Here is a 9,250-nt window from a genome sequence, read left to right as displayed (position 1 = left end):
CAGCCCACTCTCCTAAGCCTCAGGGCTTCTTCCTCCATGTCCCTGCTCACCTGCCCTGCTGCCTGCTTTGGGGTTCCTCCATCTCTCTGCTCACCTGCCCTGCTGCCTGCTTTGGGCTTCTCTTTGACCTGTCATGAGGTCAGTGGAGGTGCAATGGGGAATGCCAGCACCCCTGGCTCTTCACAGGACTGGCACAGAATGACATGGGGCTTCTTTGGCCTCTGGGCACAAGACTGAAATTTGGGTGTGCAAGGTGGCAAGTGATGAAAAGCTGCACAATTTGACTAACAGGAACACCAAGTGACTTTGCCTGCAGGGGATTGGCTGCTTTTAAGAGGTTGCTGGTTTACTTATAAAGATGATGTGGTTTAAGACAGGTGCTGGAAGGATGTGTGCAACACCAGCGTTTATTGGGCATCTGCTGCTTAACAGCAATCAAGGTGCAATTGTTCAGAGCAACAAAGAGCTGTAAATTATGTAGTGGATATTAAAATCACAGACAGATAAAAAAATGTATTATCTGCCTCAAGTGGGCACACAGTGTGAGGTAAGCAGCAGAAAAGGAATAATGCACCTCTGCTTCCTTGCTGTGGGTTATGGTGTTGCATGGCTGGCAGAGCAACACCTACCACAGGGAGCTTTTTCATATGAAGCTGCCTCATCAGTGGGCTCACCAGAGACACAAGACTCTTACCAAAAATATGTCCTCGGATTGCTGGGAAGACACTGATGGGGAATCAACCCTCTCACATAGAGAAATTCTGTGCACCACCTCAAGAAATAATCCAGGGTTGTTTGTGGGGTCTTCTGTGTAAAAGCACAGATTGTCTCTTCATAAAATTCTCTGTATGTAGAGCCAAAATCTTTCCCCTATTATTCCAGTAGGAATCATAGCAACGTTTGGCATGTGGAATACAACTCTTTCTCTGAGGCTCTGCATTAGTACAACAGGTCTCCAGGGCAAAGCAATATTTGGAATTCGGTGGCAAATGAAACAAATGTTATGCAGATAAATAAGAACCTCTGGGGGTTAATTTTGAAAACAAAGACTATTCTTCAGCAGAAGAACAAGAAATAGACATAATATTCCCACACCACTCACTCTGGTTTCATTTACCAGGTCACCTTGCAGGACAGCAACCCTTGACAGCACTTTCAGATGCATAGTGGTACAATCACAAGAAATTTCTTAATGTTGGGGGAAAAGACTTGAGGAGGAGTCTGGACTGCGAGGGAGCTGAAGCTGTTGCTCAGGATAAGATTAGGTTTGATATGAGTAGGAGGCAAGCTCAAGGCTCTGTTTCAAAAGGACAAAATTTCACAAACTGTTCTCTGCAATTTGGCTCAGATAAGCTTTTCACTGTGATCGGCAACATTTAAACATCAGGGCTGGAAAGGAAGGTTCCATTCCTAGTTCAGCGCCTTTTTGCAATCCCACTCTGCTGAGGGTACACACTGTGTTGACTCCTCCTCACTCCTTAGCAGAGCCCACCTAAAGGTTTGCATGTCCAAGGAACCTGTCCAGAAAAAAAATGAGAGCTAAAAGTACTCTGAAGTGCTACAACTAAGAGACTTTTTGCACTTGGACTTCTAGTCTCTGACCTTTTTATCCTTGTGAGGGCTTCACAGTAAAAAAAAGGAGTATAAATGTGACAGTTGCCCTTATTTTGGTGTTAATGTTATTTGTGCCGCACTATTTTTATCCACACACAAAGCCAGCTTATGGTTCAGAGCTCAGCTGGGCTATTGCTGAGCTCAGCAGGACTGAGGAGCTGCTGCTCTGAAGAAGAGGCCACTCCTGCCTCTTGGGAAGGGGGCAGCAGCTGATCTCCAAACTCAGTGGGAGCTGGCCGTGGGAGCTGGTCTGGTCATTTCCCAGACAGGGAAAGGCTCCTGGCTCCTGGGTCTTGCTGATTTCTGAGATCTTCAAAGGCAGTGAGACCCATGTCTTGGTAGCACAGCTCAGTCAAGACTTCTATGCTCTGGCAACCGCTCCTCAGGGAAGCAACAACTCTCCCATCTGCACAGCAAGAGTTTGGAGTTCTCTCTGAGCTAAAACTGGGTTGCAGCTGCTGCTGTGCCACTGTCCATCCCTCCCAGCAGTAAACAGTGCTGGCAATGCTCTGGTGGTGCTCAGGAAGAAGCCCCAGGGTCCTTGGCTTGCATTGCACAAAGACTGGTTGTAACTTGCAGCTGTGGTAGGCAATGGCTCTTGATGCAGCTCATTCTATTTGGGATCCTGCAGGGTCTCAGCAAGAGAACTGGCAGCACCGATTGGAGCCTTTTCCTCATCAGAGGTGGCTCTCTTCCCTTCTACTGAGGTGGGGGCAGGGCATACTGCTACAAAATGAGCTGCCTAAGGTACTGATCTGTATAATTTTCACATTCCTGAAGGAAAAATCCTCCATGGGAAAAAACATCCTTTTTTTTCTGGCACCCATGGCATGCTTTCCTTTGTAATTAGGGAAAAAAATTGGTTGTTTTGTTTTGTTTTGTTTTGGTTTGTTTGTTTGTTTTAATACCCTGCTTTTGCTTTGAAATGTACTTGATAAATTGCCTAGTTCATTTTTTCTCCGTACTCTAACTAAACACATGTCTCTGTCATCATTTTGCTCTTTGAACCTTGTATACCAAAACTGTGCATGGAAAGAAGAAGCAGGTTTTCCTGTGAAAGAGAAGGAGACACATGGAAGAAGAAAGGAGTGTTGCTGTTGGTGCTGTGGCAAAGTATATCACTGTATTCTTGTTTGTGAGAGCAGTGCAATTCTAAACCAGGTCCTTGCTCCAGCTGCCATCATCAGCATAGAGAGAGCTGAAAATAATTGGTGGTGGGGAAAGAAGAAAAAATTATGAAGAAGAAGGAAAAAAAACTGAAAAGGGACAACTTTGCATGTTTATTAAGAATGGTTGCCTACTGACATCTCACAATTCTGGAAAAGCCAAGGCAGCACCAGGATTCAGGTAAAATGACAGTGGTCACTGGCCCAGCATGGTGGCATTCCATGGGCACCAGCAAAGTTATTGCTTGCTAAGACATCTGACACAAGCTGTGATTTTCCAGCCATCAGCTGCCCTAGTCATCTCTTGTAAGATGCACAAACAGACTGTGATACTCTCCAGCTCTTTGCTTCTTTGGATGAGTGCTCTCACACCCTTTAGGTCCAACAGAGTTTTGGTTGCGTTCCCACTTGCACGGCCCTAACATGTTGGGTTTCATTCTTTCATCTTCATGGCATTTCGATTCTTTGCCTTTAAGCCAAAAATCCATTCACAGAACTCTAGATAACCAAAATCTGCTCTAGTATGTGTAACAGTTATATATTGGCTCTAAACTAGCACATTTTGCCTCCCTGGGAACAGCAAGAGATAGGCAACCTTATTTAAGAGCAGCCTGCTACCGTCAGCAGACTTGGATGAGATGAAAAGCCATGTGGGATCACAGCTAAAGAATTCTTATTGTGCCTCTATGCAGGTATTTGTCAATATTACATCAACAGGCAGTTTAACAGGAGGACCATCAAATCTGGAGATTATATTTCACTTTTTTATAGATGCTAAGAATAACATTCTGGGAATAAGCATGTCATTTCAGTGTACAGCGAATCTCAATGCAAACACTCCCATTGTGTGCAAACTTGACTTCTGACTAGAAATATAATGCACATTTTTAACAGTGAGGTTAATTGGGTAATAAACCACATTTTCAGTAGCAATCAAGTTATTAATTTCCAGCACTTATGGACTGTAATCCAGACTGAAAGGTGTCCTGACTCCATCAGGAGTCATAGTCCTGGAAGTGAAAGCACTTGGCAAAGCAGCATTTGTTTTTTAGTGGGTGAAACTATATTATGTCTTTGACTCTGTGAAACCAATTCTGTCTGAACGAACAGTAACCCAATTTCTGTTAGCTCATGTTGTGTATTTTCACCCTTCAGTTTGCTGTTCCAAAAGCAGAACAGCTTGTTTAAATCTGAAATGACGAGTTTCTTCATCTCCCCCAAATAAAAGGCGGAATGCTGAAATACACTGGAGTATTCCCACATGAGCTTAATGCATCGTAGGGTAAACAAAACATGAAAAAGTAAAATCAGCATAAAATCCTACAAGTCAGAAGCAAATGGGGTTGCATGAAAGCATGAGTCATGAAACATTGCAGAGGTGTCTTTCCTACAGGGGTAGAAACACTGAGGCTTTAAACTCTCCTACACACCAATGAAAAATGTGGCCTCTTAAAAAAAAACAAAGCAAAAAAAAAGAGGAAAAAGAAAGCCTTATTCTTGACTTCCATATGACTAGGAATACATGAGATCTTGTATAGTTCATTTTTATTGCATTTCAATCCCAAAGGCCAACATGGGCAAAATCACAACAGTATCTGCGTGTAAAACATAACTGAACCTGAGAGCATGGCTATTTTTTATGCAGGTGACCTAGAGAAAAAGGGTTTGACAGGACCACACTAGCCTGTGCACTGCAGGCTGGGATGGCTGCCAGCCTGGCATGGAGGAGATGAGAGGTTTGCCATTTCCTTCTCTGTTTCATCACCAGCTCTGAAAAATCCTACTCAAGAGCAAATTCTGATGGGTTTGTCTAATATAAGTTATTGCAATGTACTACAATATATTTAGGCTGTGAATTTCCTAGATGAGGCAGGAATAGGTCTTTTGATAGATGAACCTTTTGGTGCCCTGATCTCTTGACTTGGCCAGCGGCTGTTGCAGCAATGCACATGTTGAATAATACTATTTCATTTAATACACTCTCAGCAGCATTGCAAAAAGCAACTGGCAGGCCCATCAGAAAATTCTGATAATTTGGCCTTCTTCAAACTGCACCTTTTCAAAACATCACAGTATTTAGTCCAAACATTGACTTTTTTCCCAGGATGAGTAAAACATCTTTCCAGTAAAATCTGGCAGGAGGAAAATAAAACTAATAAAAGAGAAGAACTTTGAAAGCACAAAGATTTCTTTTATTTATCTTTGAAAGACCATTTTTTAGTATCTCTGATTTTCATTTTATTCAAAGTACCTTTCTATTGACTACTCCACCAGTTGATAATTCTAGTTCTGATTCCTAGTATTGATTATTCCATCACAAAATGTCAAACACGGAAATAAATTTTGGAAATAAATAATTGTGAACTATAGAATATCAAGGTATCAGAAGACTACTTTGTGCATGCATGCAAGAGAAAGACAAAGCCCTTGGGAAAAAAAATCAGGTTTGAATACTTTTGTGAGAAAAACAAAACAAAACAAAAAACCAAAACAAAAACCCCAAAAAACCAAACAACAACAACAACAATAACCAAAAAAAAGCTCCCCACCAAAAAAACCCCACAACCTCCCCCTCAAAAAAAAAAAAAAAAAATCCCCAAAAAAACCCCAAAACAAGAAAATCCCAAGAAAAAAAGACTTTGAGCTCTGCTTCCACACCCATGCTCAAATTTTGCCCAGACTAATTCTGAGGAAAGATATGAATCAAACAAAATCTGGAATGGATTGCAAGTGTGTCTGGTATAGACAACACCTTAGGAGTTTATTTTGAAGGCACTTTATTCTGTGCTATTGTCAGTAACAGTAATATCCTTTTGGTACTCAAAGGTATTTCCAGCAAGCGTCCATCTACTGTTTTCATGAAACTAATTTTCAGATCGTGTATGTCTGGTGCAAGTGTGAGGCTGGGCTCTGTTCGAATCTGATGACTGTGTTAGTTTCCAGGATTTCCCATCCAAGCCAAATTCTCTGAACTTTTGTCCTGTTGGCTGATGGCTCCTTGGGCTCTGCCCACTCTCTGGTCTGGGGCAGCAAGCAGCAGAGAAGAGCCATGGCACACTCAGCACCCCACTGGGTTGCCCAGCCGAGCAGAGGGGTGAGTGGGATGGAGCCAGGAGCTGCACATGGAGTGATGAGGAGGGAGGGAAAAGGGTACACCAGCCTGCATTCTCCAGAAATTTGGTATCTGGAGCTGAGTTTATGCATTCACGTGCTATCTGGGTGGAGAACAACTATGAATATTCTTCAGTCCTGTAGCTGCTGTTTCCGGCAAGATAATTGTGTAGCAACACAGTGAGTAACATAAAGAACTTTTCCGGTGATTGCTGCCCAGCAATGTCTTTCCATCTCAACAGAGAACAAAATTTAGGTCAAGATCTGATTTTTAGTGTTTTAGTTGCCGTTGGCCTCTGTATGAGATAGGGCAAGCCAGCTGTGCTAAGGCACTTCTGAGCAGAGACAGAAAGAGCTGCTGTGCCAAGCCTGGGTGGGAAGCTGCAGCGCTTCCCGCCAGCATTCCCACTGCAGCCAGGGCTGCCGAGGGGCCCCAGGGCTCCCCTTGCACAGCCTGCTCATCCACTTGACACACTGCACATTCAGCCACCTGCAAATTGGGGCTCTCGATGTCCATCTTGCTACAGACTACTGCTTTTTTGTTATTCTGAACATCTATTTGCAATTTTAACATTGTCAAAAGGATTTAGGGAAAATCAACATGATGGTACCTGCTGTTTGTTTCTCCAATAGGAATAACTGCTCTTAATAGAAGGATTAAGAAAAAAATAAAGGAAAGGAGGGATGACATTACCAAACTTTTCATGACACAATTGTGACACAATTGTGCTGTAACTTTTTTTCTGAACTCCTTCTGAGGCTGTTTTTTGGAATTCCTAGACTTCTTTTTTCCTGTCAAACCAATCCAGGCTGCTACTTTTAATGCACAGTAATGATAGCAGCAGTGATGTTTGTTAGGTTTTTAACAAAAAACAAACACCTCTGTCTGAGTTAACATTAATTTTTGAACTGAAGTAGTGTTTCTGCTCAGAAGTGAATCCCCTGACTGTCTGTAGGTAACACATGTTGGCAGACAGCTGTCACACAGACTCAATTCATCTTAGAAAAAGCCAAACTGGAAGTTTTTCCTCGCTGGGCACCAAACAGGAGCCAATTCCTAGACTAGGCACAGACGAAGAGTCACAGTTTCTGACTCTTTTTTTCTGCCAGAAAGAGCATGCTCCTGTTTTAGGCACCATGACTCGGGCAGAAGGGAGGCAGAACAACCTTACAGTCACAGTTGATGTAGTTCAGTCAATAAATTACTTAAATTCCTAAATTCAGCAGAGCTCACCTGGAGAGTACACTCTCTGCTACGTGGCCAAGCTGAATGAAGAGCTCACACTGAGGACTTCATTAGGCAAATATACACAAATGCATACATGAGAAACACATTTGTTGCTATTAATTTTCATTTGTTCTAGAGCAGGACTGAGAGTACGGGTGGAAATGAAGGGACTAATTGAAAAATATTGTGCGAACATACAGAAAGACCCTATTCACATCACACATCTTGTGTTCCTACTAATTGCTTGGGCAGCACAAACAACCTGAATGAGTAATACAATCAAAATTCTGCCAAAGAATTACTGCTCACACTGACAATTTAAAAACCTCCACCTTTTCCTTCCAAAAGTAAGTTTGTCATTAAAGGGACAGAGCGTGTTCATGAGCTGAATTAATGTTTTTATTAGCAGCAGCGTTACCAGTAGAAGTTGTAATTAGAATAATCTCTGTAATTCATACAAATATTTCTGAGTTTCTCATAATGTAATTCACCCTAATTTAATTTCTTGTTACAATTCTTAATGATTTCTACTGATTTAAATTGATGAGGGCTTTCACATTTAAGTAGGGTAGAGAAGCAAAAAATCCATAATGAGTATAAACCTTAAGTAAAGTACTGCACTGATAGAATTCTATTTCTTTTCTATTTACACAGTTTATTTAAAATGTATATATATAAAATACCCTTTATCTGGTGTCCGTTAATTAAGGGAAGATAAGTGAAAAGGATTGCACATCAGTACAAATAATTCCTAATCTATACAAAAAGTGCAATGATTCCCATCCTTTGCACATTTCTGAACTGAAAAAACATAAATGCAGTGATTCTGACTGAAAATTATTTCCTCTCTTCTTTCAGTGAGTGGGAGGTGATTTGCAGGTGCTTACACTGAGAAAGGGAGGTTGAGGTGAGGACAGGGCTTGGCTAGCCCTTCTCCTTTAGCAAAGCCCAGCAGTGTAAAGGTCTTCCTTCTGAGATTGCATTCACCTTGCCTTTAGTAAATCAGTGTTCTCCACTATGAACTTCTGCCCATTTTTCTTTTTAAGTGGACAAGCGATAGCAACTTAAAAGAGGTCAAAAGTCACACTTCATGGGGAAATGAAACAAGATCAACACAAAATAGCACTAAATCCTACTGACCAGAGTAGTGAATGCACTGGTACACTGTGCAGTATTCAAAATACTGCTAAAATTTCATTTCAACATGCTGAGAAGCACAAGTTAAATGAAATGCTGGTTACTCCCAGACAGGAAATTGTCTCGGTTTCTTGGAGCTGGCCTTGCTTAATATGGGATGAGACTCCAAGTCTGATCTTTGTCCTTGCTCTAGAAATCAGTAATCCAGCTGATTACTGATAATGACAATTTGCTTATAAATAAGGTGATAGTTACCCCTTTTGAAAGATTAAATCATGTGCCCTAGTGAACTGTGGTTCACCTGAGTGATGCCAGCCTGGGAATGGGGTTATGTTTTAACATCTCCGAGCTTCCCAGCTGCACAGGGAGGGCAGTGTCGCCTCAGTGCTGCAGGCAAGCAGTGCCCGTGGCGGGACCCCGGGAGGCCCTGCCCTCGGCTGCCACGGGCTGGGCCCCAGGAGCTGGGGGAGACGAGCAGTGCCCCTCTCCTCTGGGGATGCATGGTCAGCGTGAGGAGATGCTGTTCCTGCACCCAGGGGGAGAGTGGGGGCTCCCTGTGCCCAGCAGCAGGAGCCAGTGGGGCCAGTGCCCCAGGCTCCCAGCAGGCAGCTGCAGGCTCCCCTCAACCCCTCAACCCCTCCCCTGCCAGCCGGCCGCTTAGTCTGAATGTTTATTTTATATAAATGAATAAGCTGGCAAACCCTATTCAATATGCTGGCAGACGTACAACGTTCTGCTTCTGCTGTTACGCTGCAGTGCCTTGTACACGTTCGTATTTTAAAAGCCTTCTACTTTTTCTTCTCCTATTACACACAGATATGGAGTAATACAAACACTTTTATCGCCCCCTGAGAGGCACGGGGAGGGGGCGGCGGTGCCGCACGACGGTGCACAGGGCGGAGTCACCCCGCTCCGTGTGCGCCCCGGCGTGAGGAGCACATAGGGAATGAAGGCAACGAAGCCATTGGGAATGTGGGCCGTGGATAAAAGCCCG

This window comes from Geospiza fortis, unplaced genomic scaffold (assembly GCF_000277835.1).
Source record: "Geospiza fortis unplaced genomic scaffold, GeoFor_1.0 scaffold190, whole genome shotgun sequence".
NCBI classification, from domain to species: domain Eukaryota; kingdom Metazoa; phylum Chordata; class Aves; order Passeriformes; family Thraupidae; genus Geospiza; species Geospiza fortis.
The sequence above is the reverse complement of the archived record's forward strand: the minus strand, read 5'-3'. Positions refer to the sequence as shown.